The sequence below is a fragment of the Neofelis nebulosa genome, chromosome 17 (assembly GCF_028018385.1).
Source record: "Neofelis nebulosa isolate mNeoNeb1 chromosome 17, mNeoNeb1.pri, whole genome shotgun sequence".
Lineage (NCBI taxonomy): Eukaryota > Metazoa > Chordata > Mammalia > Carnivora > Felidae > Neofelis > Neofelis nebulosa.
In genome coordinates, this window is record NC_080798.1 from 40,162,968 (window position 1) to 40,183,556 (window position 20,589).

Genomic DNA, 20,589 nt, shown 5'->3' on the forward strand with positions numbered 1-20,589 from the left:
AGCAAAGTTGCAGGATGTAAAATTAGTAAACAAGTGCCAGAAATTTCCCTATATACTAGCAATGAACAAGTGGAATTTAAATTTGAAAACATTTGAATTTGAAAACATATTTTTATTAACACCCTCCAAAATGAAATATTTCAGCATAAATAAAAAATGTATAATATCTACAGGAAGAAAACTTATAAAACTCTAATGAATGAAATTAAAAACCTAAAAAGATATTCTGTGTTCACAGATAGCAAGACCCAACATTGTGAAGATGTCAGTTCTTTCCAACTTGATCTATAGATTCAATGCATCCTAAACAAAATCCCAGTGAGTTATTTTGCATATATTGATAAACTGATTCTAAAGTTTATATTCTGGGGCAAAAAACCCAGAATAGTCAATACAATATTGAAAGAGAAGAACAAAGTTGGAAGATTGACACTAACCTAACTTCAAGGCTTACTGTTAAGCTAGAGGAATCAAGACAATGTGATATTGGTGAAAGACTAGACAACTAGATCAATGGAACAGAACAGAGAGCCCAGAAATAGACCCCCGTAAATACAATTTATTGATCAATGACAAAGGAGCGAAAATAATACCATGGAGCAAAGACAGACTTTTCAACAAGGTGTGTTGGAACAACAGGATATATACATGCAACAAAACTAATCTAAGCAGAGACCTTAAACCGTTTATAAAAATTAATTCAAAACATGATACATGTGAATTTAAAATGAAAAAAATATACATAAGATCCTTAGATCATAGCAGAAGAGAAAATTTTCAATGACTTTCTGTATGGTAATGCCTTTTAAAATATAATATCAAGGACATGAACTGTGAAAGAAATAATAAACAAGACTTCAATAAATTACAAACTCTATTCTACAAAAGATGATGTCAAGAGAATGAGAATAGAAGCTATGGACTTGGATAAAACAGTTGCAAAAGATACTTTTGGTAAGGGATGTTATTCAAAATATACGAAGAACTCTTCCAAAATTCAACAATAAAAAAATACGTAACCAATTGAAAAGTGGGTCAAAGACCTTATCAGACAGACACCTTACCAAAGAAGATATGCATATGACAAATAGATAAAAAATGTTCTACATCATATGTTATAAGGAAAATGCAAATTAAAATAATGAAATACCCATACATTTCTATTGCAATAGCCAAAATCTGAAACACTGACAACATCAAATGCTAGTGAGGATGTGGAGTAACAGGAACTCTCATACATTTGCTGGTGGGAATGCAAAATGGTGCAGACCCTTTGGAAGACAGTTTGCCCAGTACTTATAAAACTAAACATATTCTCATGATATGATCCATTAATAACACCCCTTAATATGTACTCGAAGGAATTGAAAGCTTATGCCCACGTGAAAACCAGCATATGTATGTTTATAGCAGCTTTATTCATAATTGCCAAAACTTGGAAACAAGCAACATGTCCTTCAGTAAATGAAGGGATTAATAAACTGTACAATGAAAGAGTATTCAGTACTAAAATGAAATGAGCTATCAAGCCAAGAAAAGACATGGAGGAATCATAAATGCGTATTAGTAAGTGAAAGAAGCCAATCTGAAAAAGCTACATTCTACAGGATTCCAACTACATGACACTCTGGAAAAGGCAAAATTTTGGAGACAGTGAAAGGATAAGAGGATATAAGGAGTTGGAGGATAGAAAGAGAAGGTGAATAATTAGAACACGGATGATTTAAGGGCCGTAAAAATATTATGTATGTTATTAAATGATGGATATCATTTACATATTACATACATTAGGGTAAACCAACAGAATGTCAATACCAAGACTGAATCCTAATTTTGGATGATAAGGATGTGTCTCTGGAGGTTCAACCCTGGTAACAAATGCACCGTTTATTGTTGATAAAGGGAGTGAAGGGCTATGATGTACAGGGGAGTTTCTGGAAAATCTCTGTACCTTTCTTTCACTTTAAGAAGATCATCACCAGGACCTATAAGGTTAAAAATTGGTAGAAATAAAGGACAAAAATTAATTCAAAAGAAAGGTTTCAATGAGGCTTAAATGTTCAAAATTCTTACATTTCCTGGTGAATGGTAAAAATACAAATTTATATTAGACCCTAGAGAGCCAACAACTCATAGTGTAATTTCCAGAAAATATAACATAAACTAGAGCAAAAGAATGCAAATTTAAGAAGCTAATAAGAATACTGAATAGTGCAATATAGATTTAGTTAATCAAAAAGAATGGAACAAAAAATAGTTAAGGTGGGACTGAAAAAAAAGTATTAGAAAGATTTAAATCAAAACCTATCAGGGATGCCTGAGTGGCTCAGTCAGTTGAGTATCCAACTCTTGATTTCGGTTCAGGTCATGAACTTAGGGTTGTAGGATTAGAGTCCCGCATCAGGCTCCATGCCTTTCTCTTCCCCTCTGGTCCTCTCCCCTCCTTACTCTCTCTCTCTCTAAAATAATAATTTTTAAAAGTTACTTAAAAAGCCAATAGGATAAATGTAAATTAATAAATGCTCCAATCAAAAAAAAAAAATAAAGGTTGTCAGGGAAATTTACTTCAAAAAAAATGACTACATGTTCCTCCCCAAAGTCATAATCTAAGTACAACGATGAAGAAAGGTTAACAGCAAAACGGTTGACTTCTGGTTTCTGGTTCAAGGTGTCCTGAGCTCAGAGGCCATCACTCCTATTGTCACAGCAAGGAAAAACTTGAACAAAATGAAAATCAACAATTCTTCTTAGACTCATAAGAATACTGAGGTCACATTATTACAGACAAATTTAACATAGACCTGTTAGTTTATTTTATTTTCTAAAATGAGAATGTAGGACTTAATAATTTCTAATGACTCAGCTGAGCACTAAATACTGTGTGTGTGTGTGTGTGTGTGTGTGTGTGTGTGTGTGTGTGTTTGTGTGCATGTATACACACACAGATATACATACACAGGTGCACATATATATGTATATGTCAACACACACATTTGTGACATGGAGTAGCTTCTAGAAGACAATCTTAAAATTTAAGTCATAAAAATAGAAAGAATAGTTTCTTAAAGTTCTATAAACATGAAGAAAACAAGAGCAATTTTAAATAGCATCTGCCTTAAAGCTTCAGTTCCCCTCACCAGCATAAAATTTTTAAAAAAGGAAAATATACATACATTGACATAAGTTACCCCCAAAAAAAAAGGATCTCTGTGGGAAAGACTATTTACAGTGGCTGCTTTTGAATGCAGGGAGTCATGAAGCTATTTATTTTTCCTTTTTCTTTTGTTCTTTTTAAAAGAGTTTTTAAGAAGCAATGATATTACTATATACACTTAACACCCATATGCACCCACAGTACTCACAGTGGAGGAAAAACAATCTTTTCAGAATACCACAAAGCAGTTGAATATTAAAAGTAATTCATTTTTTTTTTCAAATATGCTTGCTTTTAACTAATGATTTCCTTTATTTTTAAAAAGCTTTCTTTGGTGCAATGAATTTCAATTGTAGGTTGATGATCATTTCACTGAGTCAATTTTACTCTTCAGTAAGAAGCTACCCCTGTGACTCAATGAGTAGCCACATCTTTTGAGAATGATTTTGTTCTGAATCCTTTTTGGTAAAAAGAATGTATATTCTGACTTTTTTTTTTCCTGTTACCATCTGGCCTTGGTGTAAGAAATCAATTCCACAGCAACCACTGAACTTGGGTGCACTGAAAGGCATGTCCAAACTGTGCTTCTCTAAATATCTTTAGCACAACTGACCTTTTGTTCTTGCAGAAACAGGCTCAATTGGAACAAGAAGGAACCTGTCATGCCATTTTCCTGCTACAATATTCATTAGTTGGGGGCCATGATCTTGTGTGTCTCTACAGAAGATTCTTGTTAACAAGCCTCAAGTCAGCAATCTGCTCTTTCCCTATGCCTCAGTAACATTTTTTTTCAGGATAACTAATTCTTAAATGAGCCTTTTCTCATGGCACAATCTCCTAACACTTTTGGACACTGTTCCCTTCAACAGTTACACTTTGATGACAGAAAAGACTATACTCTTGTCGCATAACATTTAAACACTCACAGGCCCACCTTCACTGCTGACTCTGCCTTCTGGGTGCAGCAATTAGCACAAAGTAGAAGCTTAGTCACTAGAAACTTCTGCAGCTCTGGCTTTGATGTGTTTGTACAGGAAAATTAGGTCAAGGTCTCTTGGATCCACATCTTCTTGGATAAAGATTGTTTTTCTTTTTTTTTTACACTCACCAAATATTTGAAAAGTGGATTTAGGCTCTTCACAAATATGTAAAAGAGAATATCAAAGAATGAATTTCAGGTCTATACATACTTCAGTGAAAATAATATTTGCATTTGAGAATCATTATATATTTATATAATGGATTATATAATGCATATATATTTTACATTTATATATTTCTCTATATTACGTTTAAATAGGCTACATTGAAGGAAGGATGTAGGAACACATATGGTTTGAAGGAAGATGACTGATTAAGAATACATTTTAAGTTGTGAGGTTTTACAAGAGATTCAGCCCACTAAAGAAATAGTGACCAAAAGATCAAGATGTTGAATATATAAGCATGATACTATATTTCTGGAATACATTTGATGAAAAAAATTATAAAGTGATATACTTTCTCAAATTTGTGCCACTGGAACTTGGGATGTCTTAATGTATCCTTTTGGGAAGTAGAGTTTATGTCATATAAGGTTACATTAGTTGAAGAAGCATAATGCGACTAGATTTTCTCTATTTCTGATATCCTTCCTTTTCCCCATGTCCACATGTTGTCTAGCTCTTAATTTAGAAAGCTGACTGAGTGACAACAGAGAGGATAATGCCTTTGAAAGAAGATTTATATTATTTGTAATTCCCAAGAGATATGGGCATGCCATCCATTGCAGGACCATAGAACGAGCACCATGATCTAGTCAGGAGGCAGAAGCAGGAACAAGAGGAAAGCCAAGGCCACACCCTATATTGATGTTCCTGCAGGAAAAGCAAGGCAGAACAGGGTAAATAGCTTAGCATTAGACAGTCTTAATAATGTATGTGGGATCTGGGCTACATGGGTGGTCCCTAATTGTCTGGTACCTCATCCTGGGTTGATTTAGAGGAGAGGAAATATTGATTTGGTGTGTGACAGTTAGATAGAAGGGTCTTACAGTGTATATACTTTGGGTTGGTTCATTTATATACAAAAGGCATACTCCCTTCAGCCCTTTTCTTTCTCTAAGAATTGGCTAGTCCTGGAGGTCTCTGGGTGGCTCATTCAGTTAAGCATATAACTTTGGCTCAGGTCATGATCTGTGGCTCATGGGTTAAGCCCCGCATCAGGCTCTGTATTGAAAGCTCAGAGCCTGGAGCCTGCTTCAGATTCTGTGTCTGTCTCTCTGCCCCTCTCCTTCTTGCACTCTCTCTCTCTCTCTCTCAAAAATAAACATTAAAAATTAAAAAAAAATAAATGCTGCTAACATAATTGATTTTTATTATAATCTAGAGTTTTCTGGTATCAGAAAGAGACACATTTGTTGTTGATGGAGAACCAATTATAGTTAATATGGAATAATTGACCATTTTGGTTTATCTTCCATGACAGAGCCACAAACCTTGAGAAATTTCTCAAGAAAGGGATACCCTAGTTGTTGAGGAAATGGCAGAAAAAAAGGAGGCGAGCAGGGGAAAGGACAAGAAAAAGGGTCATCAGAAAGAAATGAGACTCGTAGACATCCATTATGAGTAGAGTTAATGCTCTTAAAAGTTATTCATGCTCTGTATCATCTTAAACCTTGAGTGCTCATAATTAGCTGTAAGCAAAAGTTTTCAACCTGAAGATGTACCACCCATTGGTACCTTTCTTTTTCTTATTTTTTTTAAATTTTTTTTAAAAAAATTTCATTTTATTTTCCATTTTACTTTTTTAATTTACATCCAAATTAGTTAGCATATAGTGCAATTAATGATTTCAGAAGTAGATTCCTTAGTGCCCCTTACCCATTTAGCCCATCCCCTCTCCCACACCCCCTCCAGTAATCCTTTTTTTGTTCTCTGTATTTATGAGTCTCTTATGTTTTGTCCCCCTCCCTGTTTTTATATTATTTTTGTTTCCCTTCCTTTATGTTCATCTGTTTTGTCTCTTAAAGTCTTCATATGAATGAAGTCATATGGTACCTTTCTATGTGTTTGGTGTTCCTGTAGAATTAAGGAAACAGGCACATCTTAAAAAAACAAAACAAAACAAACAAACAAAAAAACCCGATTAGATTGTCACATATAGTCATATACAATAGTAATAAGTCCTCACGGAAAAGTCATAAGAGGTATTCACTTTGTTGGCTGAGTACTTTTAAAAAGAAGCAGTATTACTTTGGGAGAAGGAAAAGCTCTAATACCAACATCTTTAGATGTTCTGGAATTACTCAAGCTTGAACTGAGACAGTCGATAGAGCAACCTCTAAATTTCTACTTCTTTATCAGAGTTTTGACATTACTTCAGTACTTTTTATCTAATTTTTTTGTTTTTATTTTATTTTTGAGAGAGACAGAGTGCAAGCAGGGGAGGGACAGAGAGAGAGGGAGACACAGAATCTTAAGCAGGCTCTGAGCTGTCAGGAGCCATGAGATCATGACCTGAGCTGAAGTCGGATACTTAACCAACTGAGCCACCCTGGCACCGCAGTAGCTTTTATGTATATGTATATATATGTGTGTGTGGGTATACGTGCAAATATGTATATATATGTATATGCATGTACACATACACATATATATATGTATATGTATGTATATATGTACGTATACACGTATATATGTATATGTATGTATATATGTACATATACACATATATATGTATATGTATGTATAAACATACAAACACACACACACACACACACACACACACACACAGAGTATGAGAATTTTTTTTTACCTCTTCGGGACAAAAGAAGGCATAGCTAAAAACCTGTGGGCTTTTGTGTCAAGAAAGAATAATTACTGCTTAAAAGTGTCCTACGCTAAAGGAAAAACTGTGAAAATGTCATTGTTGAGAACTAAAAAAAAAAAAAAAAATGCAAGATCTCTTTCTCTTAAGAAAATGTCTTTAATTCAGCCAGTCCTGTTAATTTCCAAAGACAGTTAAATTCCATCATAATCAGTAGTGCCGAGCAGCTGGTTAAGGGCAAAGTTAAGTGACTTACTACCTATAAAGGTCTACTTTTATTATGTCTCAAGAAAGCAATATAATATTTCTAATTTAATCAAAACAAATCAGAATGTGTTCTTCTTCATTAATATAAGCCAGGTCCTTCTGGGGTTACAGCTCTTTAAATGAATCTGGTACTTGGGTTTATGTATTAGAAATAAAAATCCTAAAATGGAAGGTGGTGTGTGTGTGTGTGTGTGTGTGTGTGTGTGTGTGTGTATGTATAAGAGATATATATAGGATATCTTACAGATATAAGGATATATAGGATAGCTCTTAAGGATATAAGAGCTATTAGCAATTGATGTAAATTTTTAGCTGAAAATACTTGGATTTTTTTCTAATGCCACATAATAACTATAATTTTACCTGATGGAAGGTAGTTTTGTGCTCACAAAATTTCAGCATAAAAGTAGGAACTAGACATGGGACAGAATCCAAAAACCAGCTACCTGCTGTTAAGGAAAAATTATACCTAGGAAGACATTTTATTCAACCTACCAATTACATGCAAAAGATTTGGGTCAGATACTTCCCATCTGAATTAAGTACCTGAATGTGACAGGCTGCATTCAGGCATAATATTATTCTTTAAAAAACAATAATAATAAAAATATCTTAAAGTGTCATAGCTTAAAACTTAAGATAGCAATGTCCAGGAAAATGAAGCAAAAGGATGGCTTTCCCAAGTGTTATTTCTATTTTTCTATCCTTCGTCCTTCCACAAAATTATGTCCCAACCTTCACCTGTAAAGCATATACAATTGAAGTGAAAGGGAAACAACATGGGATCATTTAGTCATTCATGTATCACGGAGCACTCATCATGTTCTAGATATATAATAATGCATTATCTCACTTCCACAATTTTTTCAAGGTAGTCTTTTTTTTTTGTTTTTAAATCAACCCCTCTTTTGAAGATGGGAGGAATTAAGTGTTTGAAGCACTAGTTCAAGGTCACAGTATTGTGTGGAATAGCAAGGATTTAACAAAATTTTGTTAGGCTCTAGATTTCCACTAGTGCTGCTAATGAGTTTCCATAAGTTCTTCTTTTGAAAAGAAAAAGGTGAAAACAAAAAAGAAGTCAGAGAAAGAATATGAGAGTAGAATATAACCTTGTGACTTTGTCATCTAATTTTCAGCCCGCACAGAATCCCTCAGTAATTCTAAAACAATTATTCTGTACTTAACTATAGTTAATGCCTAACCTGAAACCATCCTACTTGTAATTATTTTTACTTTAGTCTCTTTATTTCCTTAAAATAGCTGGGGGACTTTAAGCTACTGTTGATAGAATATTACATCTCAGTTTTCCTTCAAGCCCTAGACTTTATCATGGTCATTTTAAAAGAGATGTCACTGAGAAACGAAGTGGATACTTTTAATCTTTGTTTCTTATTCTCATCTGATGGCTGGCTTTATCAGCTGGCCTATATCCTGAGGGAATGGCCTGGTTAAGTACATCCCTGAGATATTTTATAACTTTGTCTACTCTTTGACTTCTCCATGCATTTGATAAAACATGGGCTTATAATCATGCCATCAACTCTATATGTTTTCCAGTAGAAGATAAAAATACTACACTTTAAAGGTGAGAGTCAGGAAGGGCGGTATACTGTGGATTTCCACTACAGACAATGGAAGTTTTGAAGGGTGGGAGTCATCTTCCAATTCGGGATGTGCGGATGGATGTACACATTAATATCCTTAGTTTGTCATATGTAAAATGAGAATAATATAACCTACCTCATGGGATGGTTGGAGGATTGAATTAGTTAGTGAAGTAAAGGACTAAGAATAGTGCCTTTTACATGAGTGCTATGGAATTATTGAACATAATTGTAATTCAGGGTAAACAAAGGTCTGTGAATTCAGAGGTGTGTAGAGTATTAAAAAGGGGACAGGTAAGATTGGTTTCACCTTGTCATTTACAGAATGGTTGTTGAGAGGATAGGAGAGACTGGTTTTAATGATTCAAACTGAAAATGAATTAAGGAAAGCAAAATTTCAAGGATGGTGAACATTGGGAACAGGGAGTCAGTCTATGCTATTTTATGCATATGTGGTTTTAAAACAAAAAGCGCTGTGCCATTTCTGCTCTAATCCAATGTATCTGCATCAATTCCATGTTTCACAAACTCCACAACTCCACTGTGTAAAATTGTTCAATAATTTCCTATTTCTCTTAGAATAAAGATCAACATATTTAGTGTGGCCTACAAGTCGCTATGCAACTGACTTAACTCCCCAGCCTCATGTCTTAACATTCTCTGGGTTTCTGTGCTTTATCCATTGCTCTCTGTTTTTGACAAACACCATGTGACCTTCCTCCATAGAGCCTTTGTGTCTGCTATTCACACTTTGAGGAAATCTTTTCTCCTTTTTGTCTAGTTACTTATTTTCATTATTCATATTTAAGATCTAATATCATCTCAAGAGGCAAGACTTCTCAGACACCTGAAATAAAGCTAAGGTCCTATGTGTTCTTATTAAACACTGACACTTTGTAGCAGTTACCATAATTAGACATCATTGTTTGGGGTGATAATTTGAATAATAAGTTTCCCGTTTAGTCTCTACGGTCCCTGAAGGCAAAAGACCCATAACTGTGTATCTGTGTTTGCTGAATATTATAATCTCATTATAGTGTTTTCCCATCATAGATGCCCCCAAAATAAATAACTATATATATGTAATATATAATATATATCATAGATATATAAAATATATATTTACTATTAAAATTTTATTTATTATTAAAAGTATATAATTAATTTCAATTCATTGACTGATGAATGTATAAAGAAGATGCGGTATGCAAATACAATGGAATACCAATCAGCGATAAAAAGAATGAAATTTTGCCATTAGCAACAACGTGGATGGAACTAGAGTGTATTATACTAAGCAAAATAAGTCAGAGAAAGACAAAATCATATGATTTCACTCATACGTGGAATTTAAGAAACACAACAGATAAAGGGAAGGAAAAAACGAAAAAAAACGAGAGGGAGGCAAACAATAAGGAACTCTTAAATACAGAGAACTGAGGGTTGCAGGAGGGAAGATGGGTGGGTGGATGGGCTAAATGGGTGATGAGCATTAAGGAGGGCATTTGTTGGGATGAGCACTGATTGTTATATGTAAGTGATGAATCACTGGATTCTACACCTGAAACCAATACTACACTGTATGTTAACTAATTTGAATACAAATATTAAAAAAATATTTTATGACTAAAATTACATACTTATTAATTTTAAATTATTTAAAAAATCAAATTAATATCTATTCATATATTGTTAAAATTATGTATTATTAAAATTAAAAACATTATATATAAGGTATATTATATATAATATATGTACATATATGAATTTATACAAATATATACCCATATATATATATGAGTTTATACAAATATATACCCATATACCCATATATATATATATATATATATATATATATATATATATATATATATGTTGTATGTATATACACATCAACCTTGAAACATGCAGGATTTATTATTTTTAAAATATTAACTCGTGGGGCACCTGGGTGGCTCAGTCAGTTGAGCATCTGACTTTGGCTCAGGTCATGATCTCGCGGTCCATGAGTTTGAGCCTTGCATTGGGCTCTGTGCTGACAGCTCAGAGCCTGGAGTCTGCTTCAGATTCTGTGTCTTTCCCTCTCTCTGCTCCTCCCTCGCGTGCTCTCTGTCTCTGTCTCTGTCTCTCTCTCTCTCTCTCTCTCTCTCTCTCTCAAAAATAAACAATAAAACAACAACAAAAAGTGGAGATTCCACTCATGGCTGCCTCTGCAGTTTTGGATGCTGTACTTTCTCACCTTCAATTCTAGGTGCTCTAATTGGCACTGCAACCCTGAAAGCACTCAACCAGGGAAATTCATCTAAAGGTGGTCATGACTTTGTTGTTGGCTTTTTCAAAATAACTAAATCCTGCCTCTTCATGGTATCTACTTTTGTCCAAAGATAAGCTTTAATATACAAATGAAATTACCAAGAGTGGAATAAATTAAATAAGGGGGTGAAATAATTTGTATGGTATCAGACTTTCCACTAAAAAAAAAGCAAATAAGTTATTAGAATAACTCTGTGTCATATCTCTAAGAGCTCTGGTTACTTAAATTTAGTACTGAAAAGTTGATTACACTTTATTCATGAAAGTTCAGTGAGGCTGTTTTGGGTGCTTAATACATATTCAAATACCTATTTCAAAATGGATTAACATTTTTAAAATAATAAATCCTACATGCTGAAAGGTTGATATGTATACACCCAAAGTTTGATATATGTTTGTGTGTGTGTATATGCATATATATTACCTGTATATTATATATAACACATATGTAATGAATATATAAATATATATGTAATATATAAATATATTTAATATAAATATATGTGTAATATATATGCATATATATGTAAAATTCAGTGGATAAAACATCTTTTATAACAAAAAATGAATATCCAACAATAGATTGGATATACTCCTTCAATAGAAATTGTTACAATCACTCTCCCCAGAGCAAAGCATACTTAAGGCAAAATACTTTACAACTGCAAACATTTAAAAAGTTTGTACTTGGGACTAATCACCTATGATCATTCTATTAAGTCTTCTTAATTTGACTATGACAAAGTCTTAAACTGCAATGCCCAACAAGGTAGCCACTACTCACATGTGACTATAAAGTGCTTGAATTGTGAGTAGTGTGCCTGAAAAGTTGCATTTCTCATTTTATTTTTATTTTAATTATTTTAAATTTCCATTTAAAGGTGAAGCAGGGTGACTTCTGGTTCCACTGAAACATTCATTGGAATACTGACATAACTTTATCGCTCTATCACAACTGCATTCCACTTTATACAAAGCAACACATAAGATACTCCTCCATTTGGGTGTGCATGTTAAATGGTTACGTGATTTCAAGTATTACCCCAAACATATTACTGATCTGGTTGGTGTCAACAGAATGATTCAGTTCAAATGCCTTTTTCTATGTATTAATCTACTATGATGTAATGTGTTTACTAGAATGCTTTATGCAGACAATATGAGCTACGAACACGCTAATGCAATTGTTGCTGGTAATTAAATTGAAATACTTATAATAAATAAAATATCTCTGGTACAAAATAAGTAAGTATGAACAAATTTCTGCACTAAACACAAAAGCAAACAAATGATGCAGAGTTGAATGTAGATGCAGCAGAGTGGCTTCCATACATCAAGGAGAGTGAAAGGGAAAAAGGAAACTGGAAGTAGGTATGTTCAAAAATTTCATATTGGATGATGAATGTGATTATCTGTGGCAGAGAAAAAGGGACGTTCCATTTGTTTATTGTATAAAAATATATTTTTAAAGAATAAGTATTACAAGATGTTTCTTTTTAATTAAGAAAAAAAAGAGGGGCATCTGGGTGGCTTAGCTGGTTGAGCGTCTGACTTCAGCTCAGGTCATGATCTCACAGCTCATGAGTTCAAGCCCCACAGTGGGCTCTGTGCTGACAGCTTGGAGCCTGGAGCCTGCTTCAGATTCTGTGTCTCTGTCTCTCTCTGTCCCTAACTCACTCACATTCTGTCTCTGTCTCTCTCAAAAATAAATAAACATTAAAAAAAAATAAAAATAAATTAAAAAAAAAAAAGAATTGACATTTTCTTCCAGTTTGGTATACTTCATGTTAAGGAGATTGGAAATTGCCACTATCTCCTGACAACAAGTAAATAGATGAACAGGCTAAAAAATCAAGAACTCTTCTCAGATCCATGAGAAAAATAAGGACACAGGCAAATCATTCCTCCCAAAATTGGAGAGATGGACAGGTGAATGCAGGGAGTCATGGCTTACCGGAGCAGAGACAAAAGAGCAGAAACCTCCATAGGAATCAGTGCAGAGGTAGAAAAACTCGAACTGTAATTGATGAATTGCTGGAGGCTCAATACAGACTGTCTGAGAGTTAAATATTCCAGGAGAACTTGGTCATAGTGGAACTCTCATATTTTTGTGAGTTTTATATGGTTTTATCAATCTGGTTCTCACAGTAAGTATAAGAGAGAGAGAAAAAAAAAAACAGGCTTCCAGAAAGGTAAAAGGAAAAGATATTTTTAAATATGCCAGAACAACCTGTTTTTCTTAACAAGGGCTGCCCTCAAGAGAAAGCAGTTAACCTGAGCCTAAGATGCTTGGGGAAATGGGAAATACCCAACTCCATTCGCCACTAGCGTTCCAAATGGAAGGGAATAACGCAACTCCAGCCCACTCCAGCCCACTTTATGCATCCTGACCCATCTCTGGAAGAAAAACTCCACCAAGAAACATTTGCAAAGTTTGCAGTCTAGAGGCATAGGCTCACAAAAAGACTGAGACCTAATCATAAGATGACATAATGCTTATTTTTCCCCCATATCTGACCACTACACTATTACAGGCATATTGATGTCAGTTCCTTTTACCTATTATGTCATCTTCAGCTATGAAGAAAAAGTCACAAGGCATACCAAAAAGAAAAAGGTACAATTTCAAAGACAGGGCAAACATGAGAGAGATGTGGAATTATCAGACCAAGAATTTAAAACAACTATGATTAATATGCTAAGGGCTCTAGTGGATAAAGTAGAAAGAAAGCAAAAGCAGATGAACAATGTAAGCGGAGCTGGTAATCCTAAGAAAGAAACGAAAAGAAATACTGGGAACAGGGGGAAGTGCAATAAAAATGAATAAGACATTTGATGGGCCCATCAGTAGACTGGAACTGGCAGAGGAATGAATCTCTGAGCTTGAGAAAGACCACAACAGAAACCCCCAAAATTGGAAAGCAAAAAGAACAAAGGTTGAAAAAAAAAAAAAAAACAACAGAAGATCCAAAGCCTGTGGAATAATTACAAAAGGTGTAGCATACACACAATGGTAATACAAGAAAGAGAAGAAAAAGAGAAAAGGACGCTAAAAATATTTGAAACAAAATGACTGAGAATTTCCTCCAAATTAATGTCAGATACTAAACCACAGATCCAGAAATTTCAGAGAATACCAAGCATGATAAATGCCAAAAAATACTACACCTAGGCATATCATTTTCAAAATCCAGAAAATCAAAGGTAAAGAAAAAATGGTTTTTTTTTAATTTTTAACTTTATTTATGAGAGAGAGAGATACAGAGAGAGAAAGAGAGAGAGAGAGAGAGACAGCATGAGAGGGGGAGGAGCAAAGTGAGAGGGAGACACAGAACTTGAAGGAGGCTCCAGGCTCTGAGCTGTCAGCACAGAGCCTGACATGGGGCTTGAACTCACAAACTGGGAGATCATGACCTGAGCCAAAGTCAGATGCTTAACTGACTGACCCAACCAGGCACCCCAAGAAAAAATATTTTTAAAAAGCCAGGGAGAAAAAAATGAAATGAAACAAACAAACAAAAAAACACCTTATCTATAGAAGAACGAAGAATTGTATGCAACTTCTCACAAACCATGCAAGTAAAAAGAATGTAGAATAAAATATTCAAAGTGTTGACAGAAAATGAATCATGAGCCTCGAATTCTGTACTCTATACAATTATCCTTCCAAAGGGTAGGAGAAATACTCTCTCAGACGAACACCAAAGAAAGAAATTTGTTGCCAGTATATCTGCCTTACAAGAGACATTAAAGAATTCTTTAAATTTTTTTTTTAAATTTTTACTTATTTTTTTTTTTTAATTTTTTTTTCAACGTTTTTAATTTATTTTTGGGACAGAGAGAGACAGAGCATGAACGGGGGAGGGGCAGAGAGAGAGGGAGACACAGAATCGGAAACAGGCTCCAGGCTCCGAGCCATCAGCCCAGAGCCTGACGCGGGGCTCGAACTCACAGACCGTGAGATCGTGACCTGGCTGAAGTCGGACGCTTAACTGACTGCGCCACCCAGGCGCCCCAAATTTTTACTTATTTTTGAGAGAGAGAGACAGAGTGAGAGCAGGGAAGGGGCAGAGAGAGAGGGAGACTCAGAATCTGAAGCAGGCTCCAAGATCCTAGGTGTCAGCACAGAGCCCAACATGTGGCTCAAACCAACGAACCACGATCATGACCTGAGCTGAAGGTGGACATTGAACCCACTGAGCCACCCAGTTTCCCCTAAAGAATTTCTTAAGGGAGAACGAAACCAAAAGATGTCAGAAGCTTCTTTCCACATAAAGAAAGAAAGAACAAAAGAAGAAATAAGTGAAAGTAATAAAATAAAAACTTCTATTTTTATCTTCAGAAATTGTTCTTATCCATAAAAGTTTGTTCAAAATACTAGAAGAAACAATGTTTGATTATATATTTTTTGCATGTATCCTGTGTGTGTGTGTGTGTGTGTGTGTGTATGTGTGTTAGTCATACTACCCACAGAAGAGTATAGAGTTATTTTAGAGAGAACTTAAGTTAGTAATAAATGTATAATGCCAATTCTACAGCAACCATTTAAAAAGAAAAATATAAGTGTAACTGATATGCTAAAGAAAGATTTAAAAATGAAATATAAAATGCTCATTTAAAACCACAAAATTCAGGGGTGCCTGGGTGGCTCAGTTGGGTAAGCATCGGACTTCAGCTCAGGTCATGATTAGCAGTTTGTGGGTTCAGACCCATGTTGAGCTCTATGCTGACAGCTCAGAGCCTGGAGCCTGCTTCAGATTTTGTTTCCCTCTCTCTCTCTGCCTCATCCCCACTTGTGTTCTGTCTCTTTCTCTCTCTCTCTCAAAAATAAATAAACATTAAAAAATTTAAAAAACCCACAAAATGCATAAAAAGAGTAGAAGATACAGATAGTAATAAAGAAAGAGGGCAACAAAAAGACAGAAACAAATATAGTGATTATCAACCCAACTATATTGATCATTTTGAATGTCAATAAAATAAAACACCAATTAACAGATGGAGATTGTCAGATTGGGTCAGAAAATAAGACCCAATTATGCTGCCTATAAGAAACATGCTTTAAATAAAGACATATAAATTGAAAGTAAATGGATGGGCTTAGAATATACTATGCTAACCAAAATCAAAAGAAAGCAAGAATAGTTATATTAAATTAGTCTGAGCAGACCTCAAAGCAAGGAAAATTAATAGGGATATAAAAGGGTATTACATCATGACAAAGGGACCAATTTTCAAAAAAAGAAGTAGAAGAAGAAGAAGAAGAAGAAGAAGAAGAAAAAGAAAAAGAAGAAAAAGAAGAAGAAGAAGAAGAAGAAGAAGAAGAAGAAGAAGAAGAAGAAGAAGAAGAAGAATCCTTAATATTTAAACGGCTAACAAGAGAATGTCACTCTACATGAAGGAAAAACTGACCAAATGGTAAAGAGAAATAGATTACCCCATCACTACAGCTGGAGTCTTCAACATCACTCTGTCAGAAATGGACAGATGCACCAAGCAAAAACACGGTAAGGAGAGAGTTGATCTCAATAACACCATTAATCAGATATATAATGGATACCTACGCTACTTTATCCAACAGCAGAATACACATTTTTGTAAAACTATATACAATTTTCACCAAGATAGAACATATTCTGGGCTATAAAACACATCTTAACAAATGTTTAAAAATACAAGTGATACTGGGGCGCCTGGGTGGCTCAGTCGGTTGAGCAGCCAACTTCGTCTCAGGTCATGATCTCACAGTTTGTGAGTTCAAGCCCCGCATCGGGCTCTGTGCTCACAGCACGGAGCCTGGAGCCTGCTTCAGATTCTGTCTCCTTCTCTCTCTACCCCTCCCGTGCTCATGCTTTCTCTCTCTCTCTCAAAAGTAAATAAACATTAAAAAAAATATTTAAAAAATAAAAAAAATAAAAAATAAATAAAAATACAAGTGATACCACATCTGCTTTCAGACCACAATGGAAATAAACTAGAAATCAATAACCAATAAATAACCAATAAGCAATAAACCAATAATCAATAGTAAAAAAGTTGTAAAATACCTGGAGATTAAGCAATCCACTTCTAAATAACACATGTCTCAAAGAATAAATCTCATAAATTTAAAAAATATTTGAACTAAATAAAAATGAAAACACATTAAAATTTGTGGGAAGCAGTAAAAGCATTGGTTATAGGAAATTTTTAGCACTGAATACATATAGTAGAAAATAAGCAAGATCTAAAGTCAATCATCTAAGTTTACACTTTAGGAAACTAGAAAAATAAGAAGAAAAGAAATAATAAAAATTAGAGTAAAAATTAATAATATGGAAAACAGGAAATCAATAATCAACAAAAGCAAATGCTGTTGCTGAAAAGATCAATAAAATTGATTAGCTTTTAGCTAGGCTAACTATGAAAATAGAGAAAAGACACAAATTACTAGTATTGGAAATGAAAAGGCAGCACTACAAGATACCATGGAAATTAAGGATGACAAAGGAATATTGTGAATGACTCTTCAATAATTGTGAATTATTTCATTGAATTGTGACAATTCAATAATTGTGAATTATTTTATAACCTAGGTGATGAAATTTGTGAAAAGACACACTATGCCAAAACTAACACAAGAAGAAATATGTGATATGAATAGACCTATAACTATTAAATAAAATGAATCAGTTATGAATAATCTTCCAAAACAGAAACATTAGGCTAAGATGCATTCACTGCTGAATTCCAACAAACTTTTAAGGAAGAAATTACAACAGTTCACCACAATATCTTTGAGGGAACAGAAGCATAGAATCATAACATATTTTATGAGGCCAAACTTACCGATATCAAAACCATAAAAATATTACAAGACAATTAGAGATAAATATTACTCATTGAACATAAATGCAAAAGGTTCAAAAATATTAGCAAAATGAGTCTAATAACGTATAAAATAATTATATGCCATGACGAAGTGGAATTTATTTCAGGTATGTAAGACTGGCTCAACAAGAAAACAATGCAATCATTACATCAAAGGGCTAAAGAAGAAAACTCACACAATCATATCAATAGAAGAAAGAAAAAAATTGAAAAAATCCAACATCTATTCACAATACAAACTCTCTGTATAATAGAAACAAGGAGAAATTTCTCCATTTGATAAATAATAACTACAAAAAGTGCTAAAGCTAACATCACACTTAATGGTGATAAACTAGAACCTTTTCCATGAGGATCAGAAACAAGGCAAGAATGTCCTCTCTCACCACTCCTTTTCAACTTGTACTTGAAATCCCAGCCGATGTAATAAGAAAAGGAAATATATTGTATACAGACTGGACAGGAGAAAAAAAATAAAATAATGTCTTTGTTCACAAAAAAAAAAGTTTATATAGAGAATAAGAAAGAATTGACAAAAATACTCCTAGAACTAACAAATAATTATAGCAAGGTTCCAGGATACAAAGTTAGTAGACAAATACCAATAATTTTCCTCTATACAAGCCATGAACAAGTAAATTTGAAATTAAAAAGAAAACACTATTAATTAAGCACTCAAAATATGACATACTTAGGTACAAATCTATTACATACTTAGGTATAATAATAAAATAAAATTCTCAGCTTTTTAAAAAAAGTTTCTGTGAAAATGAATGTTGTTCCAACTATATCAAGAAAAAAAAAACAAGCAGAATAATTCTAATTTAAATTAGAAAACTGAAGTTTCCTTTATTAAAGTTTCATTCCACTGTATGGTACTTATTGATAATACATGTGCTCAGTTTTCTGAAAGAGACTTTATGAAAAGCTTCACAGATACAATTGTTCATGTGTTTCAGCATATATATTCAATGAAAACAGATAATTTAATGGTCTCATGTTCTTTACTGATCCTCATTGGTTTAAATGTTAAAGATACTCACAAAGATTTACCAAACTGTTAATTCAAATTCAATACTTTCTTTTTTTAAATTATATTTATTTTTATTTTTATGTTTTTACTTTTTTAAATATGAAATTTATTGTCAAATTGGTTTCCATACAACACCCAGTGCTCCCCCCAACAGGTGCCCTCCTCAATACCCATCACCCACCCTCTCCTCCCCACCCCCCCCATCAACCCTGTTTCTTTTCAGTATTTAAGAGTATCTTATGGTTTGGCTCCCTCCCTCTCTAACCTTTTTTTTTTTTTTTTCCCTTCCCCTCCCCCATGGTCTTCTGTTAAGTTTCTCAGGATCCACATAAGAGTGAAAACATATGGTACCTGTCTTTCTCTGTATGACTTATTTCACTTAGCATCACACTCTCCAGTTCCATCCATGTTGCTACAAAAGGCCATATTTCATTCTTTCTCATTGCCACATAGTATTCCATTGTGTATATAAACCACAATTTCTATCCATTCATCAGTTGATGGACATTTAGGCTCTTTCCATAATTTGGCTCTTGTTGAAAGTACTGCTATAAACATTGGGGTACAAGTGTCCCTATGCATCAGCACTCCTGTATCCCTTGGGTAAATTCCTAGCAGTGCTATTGCTAGGCCATAGGGTAGATCTATTTTTAATTTTTTGAGGAACCTCCACACTGTGTTCCAGAGCGGCTGCACTGGTTTGCATTCCCACCAATAGTGCAAGAGGGTTCCCTTTTCTCCACATCCTCGCCAGCATCTATAGTCTCCTGATTTGTTCATTTTAGCCACTCTGACTGGCGTGAGGTGGTATCTCAGTGTGGTTTTGATTTGTATTTCCCTGATGAGGAGTGACATTGAGCATCTTTTCATGTTCCTGTTGGCCATCCGAATGTCTTCTTTAGAGAAGTGTCTATTCATGTTTTCTGCCCATTTCACCACTGGATTATTTGTTTTTCGGGTGTGGAGTTTGGTGAGCTCTTTATAGAGCCCTTAGATACTAGGAGTTTGTCCGATATGTCGTTTGCAAATATCTTTTCCCATTCCGTTGGTTGCCTTTTAGTTTTGTTGATTGCTTCCTTTGCTGTGCAGAAGCTTTTTATCTTCATGAGGTCCCAATAGTTCATTTTTGCTTTTAATTCCCTTGCATTTGGGGATGTTTCAAGTAAGAAATTGCTGCGGCTGAGGTCAGAGAGGTTTTTTCCTGCTTTCTCCTCTAGGGTTTTGATGGTTTCCTGTCTCACATTCAGGTCCTTTATCCATTTTGAGTTTATTTTTGTGCATGGCATAAGAAAGTGGTCTAGTTTCATCCTTCTGCATGTTGCTGTCCAGTTCTCCCAGTACCATTTGTTAAAGAGACTGTCTTTTTCCATTAGATATTCTTTCCTTCTTTGTCAAAGATGAGTTGGCCATACGCTTGTGGGTCTAGTTCTGGGGTTACTATTCTATTCCATTGATCTATGTGTCTGTTTTTGTGACAATACCATGCTGTCATGATGATTACACCTTTGTAGTAGAGACTAAAGTCTAGGATTGGGATGCCT